General features: G+C 41.0%; 1 pseudogene; it reads right to left on the bottom strand.

Moving 5' to 3' along the window:
* Positions 1-4,189: 4,189 nt before the first annotated feature.
* LOC133755230 (protein-L-isoaspartate O-methyltransferase domain-containing protein 1-like) lies at positions 4,190-15,364 on the bottom strand (annotated as a pseudogene).
* Between the last annotated feature and the right edge of the window lie 675 nt (positions 15,365-16,039).

The following is a 16,039-nucleotide window of genomic DNA, read 5'->3' as shown; positions in this document are numbered from 1 at the left end:
TGATCCTGTTTGGAATTTAAGGTCAAGAATATAGGGCATAGGCACATAATGTGATTTATATGAGAATATGTTATTTTCAAATAAAAATTCTTATGATGTTAAAAACTTAAAAATATTTTTGTGGAGCTGTCATTGTGACATAGTGGATAAAGCTACTACCTGAAATGCCAGAATCTCATATGGGCACTGGTTCATGTCCCAGCTATTATGCTTCCAATACAGCTCCCTGTTACTGACCTGGGAAAAGCAACAGAAGATGGCTGATTTGGCCATGACCCACCCATGTGGGAGACCTAGATGAAGCTCTTAGCTCTTGACTTCAGCCTGGCCTAGTGCTGGCCATAGTGTCTATCTAGGGAGTTAACCAGCAAATGGAAGAACTACCGCTTTGTCTCTCCCTCACTCTCTAACTTTCAAAACAAATAAATCTTTAAATATATATATATATGTGTGTGTGTATGTATGTGTGTGCCTATACATATATATATATATATATATATATATATATATAGTCAGCCTCATTTTCATATCTAAAATGCAAATATCAGAACTTGGAATTATGGTTGAATTGTTTAAAACATTAATTTCTTCATCACAAGATCACTGTCTTTGTTTTACAAAGTCAGTAACTCTTCTTACTCTTTGGTCTCTTTTTTAACTACATGTTTGATCCTCACCAAAATGTAGCACACTGACATAATTCCAGATTGTTTGAGAAGTTTCTGTGTACTCTGCCCATTATGATCATTTTCTTCATCTTTACATCAGATTACCTTGGCATATACTAGCCTTTTGCTCTTTAGAACCAAAATTAAAGTTTCTGTTTAATCCCACACAATGTGCTCATGAGATTTTCTTCCTAATTACCTCTGGTTACTAAAGTCTAGGTGTCCAGTTAATAGAGGAACATTAGGAAGAAAGATCATTCCTAAGTGTTAGAATGAGCAGCACAACCACAACTCTAATGGGAAGTTAACAGTCATTGATGAAATTCCAGCAGAGTAATCTGATTTGGTTTCACATACTTTTTTCTTCTTTCCATTTATTAATTTTATTAATTTTATTAATATTATTAATTTTTATAGATTTTATTTATTTACTTAACAGGTAGAGTTACAGACAGTGCGAGGGAGAGACACAGAGAGAGGTCTTCCATCCACCGGTTAATTCAATGGCAGGAGCTGGGCTAATCAGAAGCCAGGAACCAGGAGCTTCTTCCTGGTCTCTCACACAGGTACAGGGGCATAAGCACTTGGACCATTTGCTGCTTTCCCAGGACATAGCAGAGAGCTGGATTGGAAGAGGAGCAACTGGGACTAGAACTGCCATCCATATGGGATGCCAGCACTACAGGTGGAGAATTAACCTACTGCACCACAGTGCCAGTCCCTTTTAATTTATTTTTTAAGGTAAACAGAATTCATATAACAAATTTGGGCATGCAGGGATACTTCCTACCCATGCTGTCACCCTTCCTCCTCCTTCCTTATGCTATAATTTTCATAATCCATTTTCATAATCTATTACACTCATAAGATTAACCCTAAACTAAGTAAAGAATTCAACAAAGAGTAAGCAGGAAATAGCACTGTTCCTCAAAAGCAGAGACAAGGCTGTAAACAAATATTGAATATCAAAATGTCATTTTTGCTCATATAAAAACTTTTTGTGTATACTATTAGTTACCATAGATCAGGGAAATAATATGGTATTTGTCTTTCTGAGACTGGCATATATCACTAAATATAATGGTTTTCAGTTGCATCCATTTTATTGCAAAATACAGGATTTCTTTTTTCCAGCTGAATAGTATTCCATAGTGTGTGTGTATCACATTTCCTATATCCAGTCATTGGTTGATGGACATCTGTCTTCCACAACGTCTGTACTAGTTTACAACCCCAACAATAGTGGTTAGGGTACCCTTTTCCACACATCCTCATCAGCATTAATTTTTTTATTGATTTCTGTGTGGGGTGAGGTGAAACCTCATTTTGGTATTTATTTGCATTTTCCTGATGGCAAGTGATCCTGAGTATTTTTTCATGTGCTGACCATTTGAATTTCCTCATGTGAAAAACATCTGTTCAAGTTCTTTGCCTGTTTCTTAAGCATATAAATCTGATTTGAATTGCAGTTATTTTATTTTCTGTATGAAAACTTATCTTATAAGGAAATCAAATGCTCTGTAGACCTATTTACCTTACTTTTGTTGCAATTACTATTTCTGAGTTACTGTAAATATATTCCAGGCAATATATGAGTGCAATAATAATGCAACATATGAAGTAATTTGTCTTTTAAAAAAACACGTTTCATGAAATTTTATAGCCCTGCAACTTTTGCTTTTTAATCTGTTGCCAAAAGACCTGTGTGTGTGTGTGGGGGTGTGGATGGGTGGGGATATCTGCTTTCTCAGAGGTTTTTAAGAGCACAGCAAGTGAATATTAGAAAGTATATACTTGGGGCCGGTGCCATGGCTCACTAGGATAATCCTCTGCCTGCGGCACTGGCATTCCATATGGGTGCCAGGTTCTAGTACCGGTTGTTCCTCTTCCAGTCCAGCTCTCTGCTGTGGCCTGGGAAGGCAGTGGAGGATGGCCCAAGTGTGTAGGAGACCAGGAGGAAGCACCTGGATCCTGGCTTCAGATCAGTGTAGTTCCGGCTGTGGCAGCCATTTGAGGAGTGAACCAACGGAAGGAAGATCTTTTTCTCTAACTCTATCTGTTAAAAAAAAAGTATACACTTAATACAACCCTCAGTTTTTATTGCTCCTTTATATTTTCAGTATTTAAAGTTAGTGAGGTTATCTTGACTCTGGCGATTTTCAAGGTCTATTAAGGATCATTTTTCTATAGTTCAGTGTAAAAAGTATTTGGTTTGGCCGGCGCCATGGCTCAATAGGCTAATCCTCCACCTAGCGGTGCTGGCACACCAGGTTCTAGTCCCGGTCGGGGAGCCGGATTCTGTCCCGGTTGCCCCTCTTCCAGGCCAGCTCTCTGCTGTGGCCAGGGAGTGCAGTGGAGGATGGCCCAAGTACTTGGGCCCTGCACCCCATGGGAGACCAGGATGAGCACCTGGCTCCTGCCATCAGACCAGCGCAGCGCGCCGGCCGCGGTGGCCATTGGAGGGTGAACCAATGGCAAAAGGAAGACCTTTCTCTCACTGTCTCTCTCTCTCTCACTGTCCACTCTGCCTGTCAAAAATAAAAAAAAATAAATAAAATAAAAAAAAGTATTTGGTTTAAGAGCTCCAGCATTGTGGGTGACTCTTATACAGCAGCATTTTCCCAAGGTTTAAAAAAAATAGATTTTATAAAAGGGATTCTTTTTAATGTCTCAGTACATTATTTTTGTTACTAACAGAAACAAGTTATACTTTTTCCTCCCTAAAATTCACTCTGATGAAAGAAATAGTTATTTTAACTCCTAACAAATGCTGCATGCTCAAGTCTACAGGAATTATCAGTAGGCATTTTTTATTCTCAATCTGTTTTTTGTCTGTAAAACATGTCAATCAAGCTTTTTTTTTTTTGACAGGCAGAGTGGACAGTGAGAGAGAGAGATAGAGAGAAAGGTCTTCCTTTTCCATTGGTTCACCCCCCAATGGCCGCTGTAGTTCAAAGCACTGCACTGATCCGAAGCCAGGAGCCAGGTGCTTCTCCTGGTCTCCCATGCGGGTGCAGGGCCCAAGCACTTGGGCCATCCTCCACTGCACTCCCAGGCCACAGCAGAGAGCTGGACTGGAAGAGGAGCAACCGGGACAGAGTCCGGTACCCCAACCAGGACTAGAATCTGGGGTGCCGGTGCCACAGGGGGAAGATTAGCCTTGTGAGCCATGGTGCCGGCCCTTTTTTTTTTCTTTTTAAGAAATATTTTAAAATTTATTTGACAGGTAGAGTTATAGACAGTGAGAGAGACAGAGAGAAAAGTCTTCCTTCCATTGGTTCACTCCCTAAATGGTTGCCACGGCTGGCGGGCTGTAGCAATCCGAAACCAGGAGCCAGGTGCTTCCTCCTGGTCTCCTTAACACTTGGGCCATCCTCCACTGCACTCCTGGGCCACAGCTGGACTGAAGAGGAGCAACCGGGACAGAATCCTGTGCCCCGACTAGAACCGGGTGTGCCGGCACTGCAGGCAGAGGATTAGCCTACTGAGCCGCGGTGCCAGCCAATTAAGCTTTTAAAGACTCAGGGAGGGCAGCTGATGATTTTCTTTCTCCATGAATTCTGAGGCAGCTCTTCTGGCTTCATAGCTTCACTGTGATCTTTCTCCTCTTCTTTGGGATCTTCCATTTTCTCATCCTCCTCACTAAGAGGCTGAGGCATAAGCTGATTACCTACAAGGACGTGCCTGTTAATTCTGTTTCACTCTCTTTCTTTTCCTTTTGGGTGGAACCTTTTGGCCTGCATTTCATTGTTTATGAAATTTCTAAGTGGGCTGTGAATATAAATACAAGCCAAGTCCTGCAGGTTCCTGACAGCACAGGGGGGAGTCCCACAGAAGCAGGCTTGCCATAACCATTCTTACTTGGCTGCACAAGTGGAGCAAATGAAACAGCAAGGATATTTTTACTTTCCCAAGTGTTTTGTCCCGGTCACATAATCTGTGTTAACTGATCTTCTATAGGCATGACTAGCATGCCTCCCACATTCAGTAAAATTTTCACATAGTTTTCATGGCCTTTTTGGACCCTAGCACCACAATAAATTCGATCATACTGATAACTGTAAGACATTTCTAGAGGTAGTTACCAACTACAAATGCAGGTTCACAGAACTCAAATTTATCAAAGCTATTATTTTTGACAAAGCTCTCCAGTTTTTCCTTGGCGTATTCTACTACATCTGAATGAAGCTCAATCCCATGATTTATTCTAAAAGGACCTGTGGCACAGCGGTTCAGCCCAGCTCACTGTAGCAATGTGCAGGGCCAGGCTCTTAATAATTGGTGAGCTTCCTGGAAGCCAGCTGCTGCCACAATACCGCCAACTTTTAAAAATGTATTATTTTAAAATTGTGTTCACTGGGGCTGGCATTTGGCATAGCAGATAAAGCTGCTGCCTGCAGTGCTGGCTTCCCATATGGGCTCCAGTTCATGTCCTGGCTGGTCCACTTCTGATCCAGCTGTCGGCTGTGGCCTGGGAAAGCAGTCAAAGATTGCTCAAGTGCTTGGGCCCCTGCACTAGTGCAGGAGACATGGAAGAAGCTCCTGACTCCTGGCTTTGGATTGGCGCAGCTGCAGCAGCTGCAGCCATTTGGGGAATGAACCAGCAGATGGAAGACCTCTCTTTCTTGCCTCTGCATTTCAAATAAAATAAATCTTTTCAAAAAAGTATTCATGCCAGTGCCATGGCTCACTAGGCTAATACTCTGCCTGCAGTGCCAGACCCTGGGTTCTAGTCCTGGTTGGGGGCTGGATTCTGTCCCGGTTGCTCCTCTTCCAGTCTAGCTCTCTGCTGCGGCCCAGGAAGGCAGTGGAGTATGACCCAAGTGCTTGGGACCTGCACCTGCATGGGAGACCAGGAGGAAGCACCTGACTCCTGGCTTCGGATCGCTGCAGTATGCTGGCCATAGCAGCCATTTGGGGGTGAACCAACAGAAGGAAGACCTTTCTCTCTGTCTCTCTCTCTCACTGTCTAACTCTGCCTGTCAAAAAAATATTCATTTATTTATTTATTTTTTGAAATGGTAGAATTGTAGAGATGGAGGGAGGGAGAGAAGGAGAGGGGGAGAGGGAGAGAGGAAGAGAGGGGGAGAGAGGGAGAGGGAGAGAGAGGGAGAGAGGGAGAGAGGGGGACAGAGAGAGAAGAGAATGAATCTTCTGTTTACTTCCATTCCCAAGTGCCCTAAATAGCTTCAGCTTGGCCAGGCCAAAGCCAGGAGGCAGAAACTCAATCCAGGTCTCCTGTGTCTGTGGGAGGAACCCATCTAGTTGAGCCACTATCTGCTTCCTCACAAGTGAATTATCAGGAAGGTGGATTGCTGTGTACACTCTAAGTGTCAGATTAACCTGATGTGCTATGATTACAATTATTTTGTGGATAAAAATAAGTGATAACAAAATGAGCCAGGCATTACTAGCAAGAATTGAATGTGTATAATTAACAGGCAACTATTAGTATGTCCCCAATAGGTATTTATTTAAATTATAATACCTTTTCTTAATTTCTCTAGCTTTCTGACTGCCATCTATTTATTAATTTAAAGGGAAAATTTTAAGAAATGTCTTGAAAATTGCTTTCTCTACACGTTTGCTTATTGTAGGAAAAAACTACAATAATGAAGTCATATTGAAGTAAAAATAATACTGCTGTTTTGATTAAATTAATTATAATCAGCTGTCTCTTTTTTAAATTTTTTTATTTCATAAATGTGGATTTACAAAGTGCAACTTTTGTATTGTTGTGGCTTCCCCCCCAACCTCCCTCCCTCCCGTGGCCCTCCCCTCTCCCTCTCCCATCCCACCCTTTATCGAGTTTCATTTTCAATTACCTTCATATACTGAAGATCAACTTAGTATATATACTAAGCAAGGATTTCAACAGGCTGCATTCACACAACCGCACAAGGTATAGGGTATTGTTCGATTAGTAGTGTTTTAAAGTTTCATAGTAAAACACATTAAGGACAGAGATCCTACATGGGGAGCATGTACCCAGTGAATCCCATTGTTGATTTAACAATTGGCACTCTTATTTGTGATGTCAGCAATCACCCGAGACTCTTGCTATGAGCTGTCTAGGCTATGGAAGTCCCTTGAGTTCACCGACTCTGAACTTGTTTAGTCAAGGCCGTGTCACAGTGGAGGTTCCTTCCTCCCTTCAGAGAAAGGCGCCTCTCTCCTTGATGGCCTGTTCCTTCTGCTGGGGTCTTGTTCACCAGGGTCTTTCATTTAGATTGTTTTTTGCTATGGTGTCATGGCTTTCCATGACTATGAGACTCTCATGGACCTTTTAGCCAGATCTGAATGTCCCAAGGGTTGATTCTGAGGCAGGAGTGCTGTTTTGGGCATTTGCCATTCTATGAGTCTGCTGTGTGTCCTGCTTCCCCAGCTGTCTCTTTTAATAGAAAAGAGGAACAACAAGCATCGTTTTAGACTCTAAAAATAGTATCGTCTACAATATATCTATATGATTTGGTAAATCTTTCACAGTTATGCTCCTGAAGTAATGCTAGGATTGTGTTGAAGCTGAGGGGGACAGACACTGGGAAGTCTTTTCCCTAATACCAGAGGGGCTTCATGCATCATTTGTGGGAGACTAAATTACCATAATGGACAACCTGGGTAAGAGATAAGGAGGGTGATTGATAATGATTATAAATAAATAACTAAATAAAATATTGTTTCCATTCAGTTAAGAATAAACCTGATTGAGTATAATAGATAATTGAACTCATGGGCTTTTCTAAATCATTTGTATTTTTCTAACAAGCTCCCCAAATTATATGATCTGGGGATAATACAGTAGTCTGAGAGTGTAACATTAACATGATCATGACCATGTGGCTTATAGTCTCCATACTCTTATCTCATGGCTACATATATGACCAACACACTGTGTTCTAGGAAGGGATAAAGAAAATGATTTTGCAGGTAAAACTTCCTCCTTTATAATCAACATTCCAACAAAATTATCTCAATGACTTCCACTTTCATCTTAGTTACCAAGAAAATACATCACAACAGATAGTTTTGCTCATGTATTGTGAATTACAGTAGCAGCTATTAAGCAAGATAAGCTAAACAGATTTTATGCAAGTCTTCTTGATACACATGAAAAAATATAGCAAAATGTTCAAAGTTAGCTCTTTGTTCTTTATTCAAAAATAAAATTAAAAAGGCAAAAATGAATTGAAAAATAACAATACAATTTTAATACATTTGAAGGTTTTACATGGAAAATTAACATTAAAAGCATAGGGCCTAAAAATCTGATTATGGGTGGAAAATAAATTATTCAAAAACAGACAAACTGAAACAAAGCAGAAGATCAAAATAAATATTGAAAATAAAAATGATTATCCTATAGTGTGCATATTTTTAGGTAAAATTCATTTTCCTGGCCGGTACCATGGCTCAACAGGCTAATCCTCCGCCTAGCGGCGCCGGCACACCGGGTTCTAGTCCCGGTCGGGGCACCAGATTCTGTCCCGGTTGCCCCTCTTCCAGTCCAGCTCTCTGCTATGGCCCAGGAGTGCAGTGGAGGATGGCCCAAGTCCTTGGGGCTGTACCCCATGGGAGACCAGGAGAAGCACCTGGCTCCTGGCTTCGGATCAGCATGGTGCGCTGGCCGCAGTGTGCTGGCTGCAGCGGCCATTGGAGGGTGAACCAACGGCAAAGGAAGACCTTTCTCTTTGTCTCTCTCTCACTGTCCACTCTGCCTGTCAAAAAAAAAATCATTTTCCTAATATACAGAGATGGTGAATTTGGGAGGTTGACAAGGAGTGTGGTGTGATGGGGTTGATAAGATGCTCTAACTTTAATGAGTTAGACATTTTAATTTGAGACATCAACCTAGTGAAAAACAATCTTCCTTGTTGTTCAGTTACGTGTGTATTCACCCTTAAAGGCAGTGTATGGTATCATTTCAATTTCCACTCTTTCAGAGACATTCCTCCCATCAAATAAATGAGTCTATCTTTATTGTCTGTTTCAGAATCAATAGCAGTAATAAAGTTACTGGTTTCCATTGTGTTACTGTGTCCAAATGATATATATTGATTATAATTCTATAAAAGCGCTTTTGTAACATTTTTAAATGTCATGCAGTGTTACATTCTAGATACCATATTTATTGTTCAAAACATATATTTCCTCTATTTATTTTTCCTGTACTTGGAGTATGAGGTCTCTGCCTGGCCCCTTCCATGGATGGGAGGGAGCAAAATGCTGTCGTGGCAGTAGGGACTGTAGCAAGCCATGTATATGGAGGGAAATGGGCTTAACATTAGCTGTGAGTGAAGAGGATGGGACACCTTCTATGGCAGATATTGATGTTTCTGTGTCTACCCCAAGTGGCCCATGGTGTCTGTCCTTCCCTCCAGGCCACCTGTTCCAGCTCTTAGTGTGCGGTGGGAGAGGAACCTGCAGGCCTGAGAGACAGCATAACAGCAGAAAGCAAGGCCTAAGGGTGGAGGCCTTCTGACAGGTGGGATGGGTTGTACATTCAAATGTGAAGGAAAGTCTGGTTGAGAGGGCCTCCCAGGGCTTGCCTTCAATCTTCCCTGGCTACTCATCAGGGCTACCCCTCACCACTGAGCCTCTGAGTCTAAGGAGAGAAGGGCTTGCTGGCTGAGCCCACCTGGCTGTTTTTTTTTTTTTTCAGGAAGTCTGTCAACTGACACTGGTTCATTTCCAAAAATATATAATTTACTAAAAAGCAGCTTGCCAAACCCATGGTAACCAAGGTGTGGTAGTTGAAATGGAGTTTCCAGCCAGCTGGGCTCATTAGCAGCTGCTCCTCTCCTCCCATCCCACCCAGGTGCAGTTGTCAGGCCAACAGGGCTGTGACTGCAGATGTCAAATCAAGGTCAGGATGATGGTTCCCCTGATGTGATCTTATGTAAAATATGACAATGACATGTGCTGAGGTCCAGGACATGGGCAGCAACTGCTATCCATATGGTATAGAAAGTTCCAAGTTCACAAAGCTGATATGTTCCTGAAAGCATTCCTCTAGCCTTGGCAAATGGTGGTGATTGGAGCAGGTACCAGATCTGGTAACAGTGTGACAGGGGATCTGTCATACCCAGGCATAGCCACATGGTCTTTATGGAGCCAATAAGAGCAACACCAAGCCATCATGCCAATGAGCTTTGACAAATGGACATAACTGTCCTTTATCAAAATCCTTCTCTTATTGACATGTTATTATTAATACCCATTCAGGTTACATTTGGACAATTCCACTTAAAGGAGAATCTACTTGCTATGTCATTGTGTTCAATTTTTTTTAATAAATCAAGCCCAGACATTTGTTTATAAAAATCTATTTGGAGGAAGGATGATGGTATAAACCATTTACATTAGTTTTATCTTGACAAGTAAAGCATTATCCATAATGTAAGATTTGTTACTTATTCAATTAAAGACTGATAATGGGCCCACCTATACCTCTTCTGCATTCAATCATTTTTGTCAATTATAAGATATTATAAGATATCCCATAATCCTGCAGGTCAAGCCATTGTTGAGCACACCCATCATATGCTTAAAACTCTTCTTCAAAAACAAAAGAAAAGGGGGAAACACCCCTGGGGAGATTAATCATAAAATGGCCATTCTTTTATTTACACTTAATCATTTAACTTATTTTTCAAAATTCAATTCTACTTCTCTTGATTCTAAAACCCTAGCACAACAGCATTCCCATCCAGCTCATGAAGAACCATGACTGTTAGTTTATAAGTAGCCCCCCCATCCTAACTCAAAGGGCTCTAAACCACTCAAAACATCGGGAAGAGGGTTTGTTTCTGTTTTATGCCTTTACAGGTCCTGTGTGGATTCCAGCCCACTGTGTCTGACCTACAGACACCATGAGTTGGCACCAGCAGTTACAGGATACAATTCCTCCTTTACAACTAAAGAAGACAAAAAATCAGTGCCACTGTTTCACCCTCTTTCAAAGAATCAAAAACAAAGCCACTTCATTGCAAGTCCCCCAAGACAAATCGACCACCTGGGGAGATATGAAGTCATTGATTGCTGATTGCTTCTGCACAACAGAAACACATTCTAGAAACTCCTGAGACTTTATTTACCACTATTTTTGCTCAACTTACATACAGTTCTACTTTGATCTTGTTAATCATTATGTTATGCTTTTCCCTCCCTGTTGGCTCTTACTGTTTAACAACTGTTACTCCTGAAGTAAAGATACCTGTAGGAAACCCTGTGTTGTTATCCTGTTTTTGGAATTGTTATCACCCATCTTCCTAGAAGAGCTTGCCTATTTAAAAAAAAAACTGCTAAGGCCATCGCTGCATTTAGAGTTAATTCAAATTCATGAAGGTGTTTTACAAAATTATGCTTCAACAGATAGACCAGTCTAAGTTTAAAAGTGATAATATAAATAACATCAAGTACCTGGTTAAAAAAAATAGAATTAAAAAGGAAGGAAGGACCAACATGGGAAGCAGTCCACACAGCAGACTCCTAGAATGACTTTTGCAGTAAATAACATTCTGACCTCAGAATCAACCCTCAAGGCTTCCTGGTCAGGCTGAAAGGCCTGCAAGAGCATTTCAGGCATGGAAAGACAAAACTCTGACAAAAAAAATCCTACATGGAGATCTCTGTGAGACCTCAGAGGAAAGAAAAGGTCATCAAAGGAGACACTGTTCTCTGAAGGAAGAAGAGAACATCCTCTTCGCTTATGGCTGTGTCCAAATACCAATGGTGTCTATGGTCACAAAAGGCTTCCATAGCCCTGGCAGCCCATGACAAGGGCATCAGATGATCACTGACATCATAAAAAGAGTGTTAATTGTTAAAGGAAAAACAGTAATCACTGTGCACTTGCTCCCCAGGTAGGACCTCTGTCCCTATTGAATTGTAATATAAGAATCAACTGCAAATTCTCTCCCTAAACTGTACCCTACATGTTGTGTGTTGGCATGGGGGCAAGTTGTTGAAATCTATGATTAGCATAGAGTTGGTCCTCTGTATATAAAGTCCTACTAAAAATGATCCATAATGAGGAAGGAGATGGGAGAGGGAATGGGAGGTGGGATGGGAGGGGGATGGAGGGTTAGGGGGAAAGAACCACTGTTCTATTAAAGTTGTATCTATGTAAAAATGAATTCATTAAATTAAAAAATTGTGCTGCTATTGATTATTTACCACTTAAACATCAAATTGGATGACAATAATTTCCAGGATTATGTTGTTTCAACATCACAGATAATTCTAATTTAATTCAAAAGGAAATTGATAACATCAAAAATGAAATTTCTCATTTAAATATTAAACCTGAATGGTGGCAATTGGGATTCTGGCTGCATTGGCTGCTGCACTTTGTGGTACCAGTTATTATGGTCCTCATCCTGTGTTTGATACATGCATCATCTCATGCATACCTAATCTAGATCTATGCTTAAAATAAAGAAAAGGGGGAAGTAAAGGATGCTGCCTAAGTGTCTCTCAGGAGAGCACACTCCCCTGAAGTTAGAGGTATAGTCAGTTTCTGATATCCACCAAAAGAGGCTGGGGAATGGGCACACTTACCCTCAAAGGAATGTGGCAGCAGAGACAGCAGGGGGCTAATGGACATTAATTGGTACCTGGGATGTTTTCCAGAATTTGTAGACTTCCAAGTATTTGAATGGACCTGTCTTTGAAGATTTACACCACTGCTCTGTTCTCTGTCATGGATCACCAGACTGGATTCCTTTTCCACCTAAAGTTGTACACCAACTGTGCCTATGTGCTTGCTAGCTTCTAGACTTGCTGGTATCCTCTAATAAAAAGTGCTGGCCAGAGCAATCTGGGGAGCACTCTGTATGTGAAAATGTCTGTGTTCTGTCTCATTCATTTTTGAAACCCCACACCTTAGATGTATTGAAAGTTTGTTTATTTGGTACCTTTCCAAATTTTTGATGTAGGCATTCAATTGTTATAAACTTCCCTCTTACACTACTTTGGCTGTATTCTATAAGTTTTGATGTGTTGTGTTATCTTCATTCATTTCCAGAACTTTTTTTTAATTTCTATTTCTTCTATGACCCACTATTCATTCAGGCACATGTTCTTCAGTCTCCATGTGTTTGCATATGTTTTATAAATTCTTGAGTTGTTAATTTCCTGTTTAATTCCATTATGGTCAGAGAAGATGCATGGCATGATTCAGATTTTTAAGATTTCTAAGACTTGCTTTATGGCCTAGCATATGTTCTATAATATAGAATGTTCCATACAATGATGAAAATAATGTGTCTTACAACTGTGGAATGAAAAGCTCTGTCAATATCATTTAGGTTTACTTAATCCATAATATCAATTAGCTCTGTTGTTTCTTTGTTGATTTTCTGTCTAGTTGATCTGTCCATTGAGGAAAATCAGTGTTGATGTCTCTCATTACTATTGTATTGGAATCTATGTCTCCCATTAGATCTGTTAATATTTCTTGTAAATAACCAGATGCCCTGGCATTGGATTTTAAACATTTATTATTGTATCATCTTATGTTGAATTGATCACTTAATCTCCACATAGTGCCCTTCTTTGAATCTTTTAACAATAGTTTGGTTAAAGTCTATGTTGTCTGATATTAGGATGACTACACTTGTTCTTTTTTGTTGTTGTTGTTAATTTATTTGACAGGTAGAGTTATAGACAGTGAGAGAGACAGAGAGAAAGGTCTTCCTTCCATTGGTTCACTCTCCAAATGGCCACTGGCACTGCACCAATAAGAAGCCAGGAGCCAGGTGCCTTCTCTTGGTCTCCCAAGTGGGTGCAGGGGCCCAAGCACTTGGGCCATCCTCTAGTGCCCCCTTGGGCCACAGCAGAGAGCTGGACTGGAAGAGGAGCAACCAGGACTAGAACCCAGTGCCCATATGGGATGCCAGCACCACAGGCAGAGGATTAACCAAGTGAGCCATGGCACCAGCCCCTTTTTTGCTTTCCATTAGTGTGGAATAACTTTTCCCATTCTTTCACTTTCAATTTGCATTTCTCCTTGCTGTTGAGGTGTGTTTCTTGTAGGCAGCAAATAGACAGGTCTCGGTTTTCAATCCATTCAACAAGTCTGTATCTTTTAACTGGAGAGTTCAGGCCATTTACATCAAGGTTATGATCAATAAGTAATGGCTTGGCCCTGGCATTTTTTTCTATATATATTCATATTGTTTGCTTTATATTTCTTTTGTACTTTTACTGCCTTCACATTCTTTCATAATGAAGTCTAACTTTCTGTGTTTCTGTGTGTAGCACATTCTTAAGGAACTTTTGTAAGGGTAAGCGAGTGGTGACACTCAATTTCTGTTTGTTATGGAAGCTCTTTACATCACCTTAATTCATAAATGATAGCTTTACATGGTACAGTATGCGGGGTTAACTGTTTTTTCAAAGACTTGTATTATGTCTCTCCATCCTCTCCTAGCCTGCAGAGTTTTTGATGAGAATTCAGATGTGAGTGGAGTTGTAGACCCTGTGAGAGCAATTTGGTATTTTATGCTCATTTTAGAATCTTTTCTTTGTGTTTTATTGTTGAAAATTTGATTGTAATGTGTTGTGATGAAGACTTTTCTTGTCATGGCTATAAGGAGTTCTGTGTGCCTCGTGTACTTTGACTTCTCTTTTTTTTTCCAAATTAGGGAAGTTTTCTGTAATTATTTCACTGAATATGTTTTCTAATCCATTTTCTCTTTCCACACCTTCAGGAACTCCTAAGACCCATATGCTGGGTCCTTTGATAGTATCCCAACAGTCTCCAATACTGTTTTAAATTTTTCTAATTTCTTCTTTTTTTGTTGTTCTTACTGAAAAATTCCCAGTGATTGTGTTCTAGCTCAGATATTCTTTCTTCTGCCTCAACCAGTCTGTTGTTAGGACTTTCCACTGCCTTTTTATTTGACATATTTAACTCTTCATTTCTAATAATTTATTTTGGTTTCTCTAAAAATCTCAACTTTATGGAACAAGTTTTCTTTCATGTCATTTATGAATTTCTTTCATTTTTGAATTTTTTCTCATTGCTTCTTTTTTTTTAACAGGCAGAGTGGACAGTGAGAGAGAGAGACAGAGAGAAAGGTCTTCCTTTTTGCCGTTGGTTCACCCTCCAATGGCCATTGTGGCCGGCACATCTCGCTGATCCAAAGCCAGGAGCCAGGTGCTTATCCTGGTCTCCCATGCGGGTACAGGGCCCAAGGACTTGGGCCATCCTCCACTGTCTTCCCGGGCCATAGCAGAGAGCTGGCCTGGAAGAGGAGCAACTGGGATAGAATCCAGCGCCCTGACCGGGACTAGAACCCGGTGTGCTGGTGCCGCAAGGTGGAAGATTATCCTGTTAAACCATGGCACCGGCCTTCTCATTGCTTCTTAATCCTTTGATTAATTTTTTGAATTACATTTCAGGTATTTCATCAACCTCTTCATCTTCAAAGTCTAATATTGAAGTGTTTGCATTCCTTTGGTGGAATTATGTTGTTTTCTTTTTTCTTTATCTTGAATTTCTGCATTTATTTTTAGGCATTTGTGGAGACATTTATTGGATTTTTCCTCTGATGGATTATTTTTGAACTATGCTTCTGTGGCTTAGCGGAGCATCTGCTCTTTTAGTGACTACCCAGATGCTTGAGCTGAGTGTGTCCTGGGGGCTCTAGTCTATGCTCCAGGATGGAGTGAGTATCCAGGGTCACACCCATTTTGGACATGGTATGTCTTCTTAATTGCCAACAGAAAGGAGGGGATGACCACCTATGTTGGCATCATCACACCTTTCCCTCTGCTCTTCTAAGGTGTCCAATGCCTGAGTGTTAGGCCGCAGTGGGTGTAACTTTCACCTATGCTGGTATATGAATTGCACAAAGGATGAGCACAGATCCTGCTGCAATGTCCCACCTTAATTAGGGAGCTCAGAGTGTGTGGAGCTATAAACAGTAATTACCCAGAAAACCAGCAACACTCTGTACTCTCTCAGTCGCAGGGTTCCCATAGTGTTATCCCACAAGGCACAATCACAGTCATGTTGTACATAGGATCCACTCTGCCCCACTAGCCTGGCCCCATTCACAGAGAGGCAGAGATGTTCCCAGAGCCAGCTGCATGTGAGTATACTGCATAGACGGTTTGAACCTCGTGCCAGCAATACATTGAGAAGCTGGGGGCACCTCACAGTTGTACATGGGTGCCCAGCCCCCATCAAACTAGCAGACTCAAAGACAGTGGGAAACATGGATTTTTCCCTCTGGTAAAATCCCTGGATCCCACATGTGCACAATACACACTGGCTGCAGCCTTAATCATTTCAAAATCACCCCTTCTTACCACCAGTTACTGGGCACATACAAGAGTCTCTTCAACTGTTGCTAATGTCAGCA

This window comes from Lepus europaeus, unplaced genomic scaffold, assembly GCF_033115175.1.
Source record: "Lepus europaeus isolate LE1 unplaced genomic scaffold, mLepTim1.pri SCAFFOLD_3_1, whole genome shotgun sequence".
Classification (NCBI taxonomy): Eukaryota; Metazoa; Chordata; class Mammalia; order Lagomorpha; family Leporidae; genus Lepus; species Lepus europaeus.
This window is presented reverse-complemented; position numbering and strand designations above follow the sequence as displayed.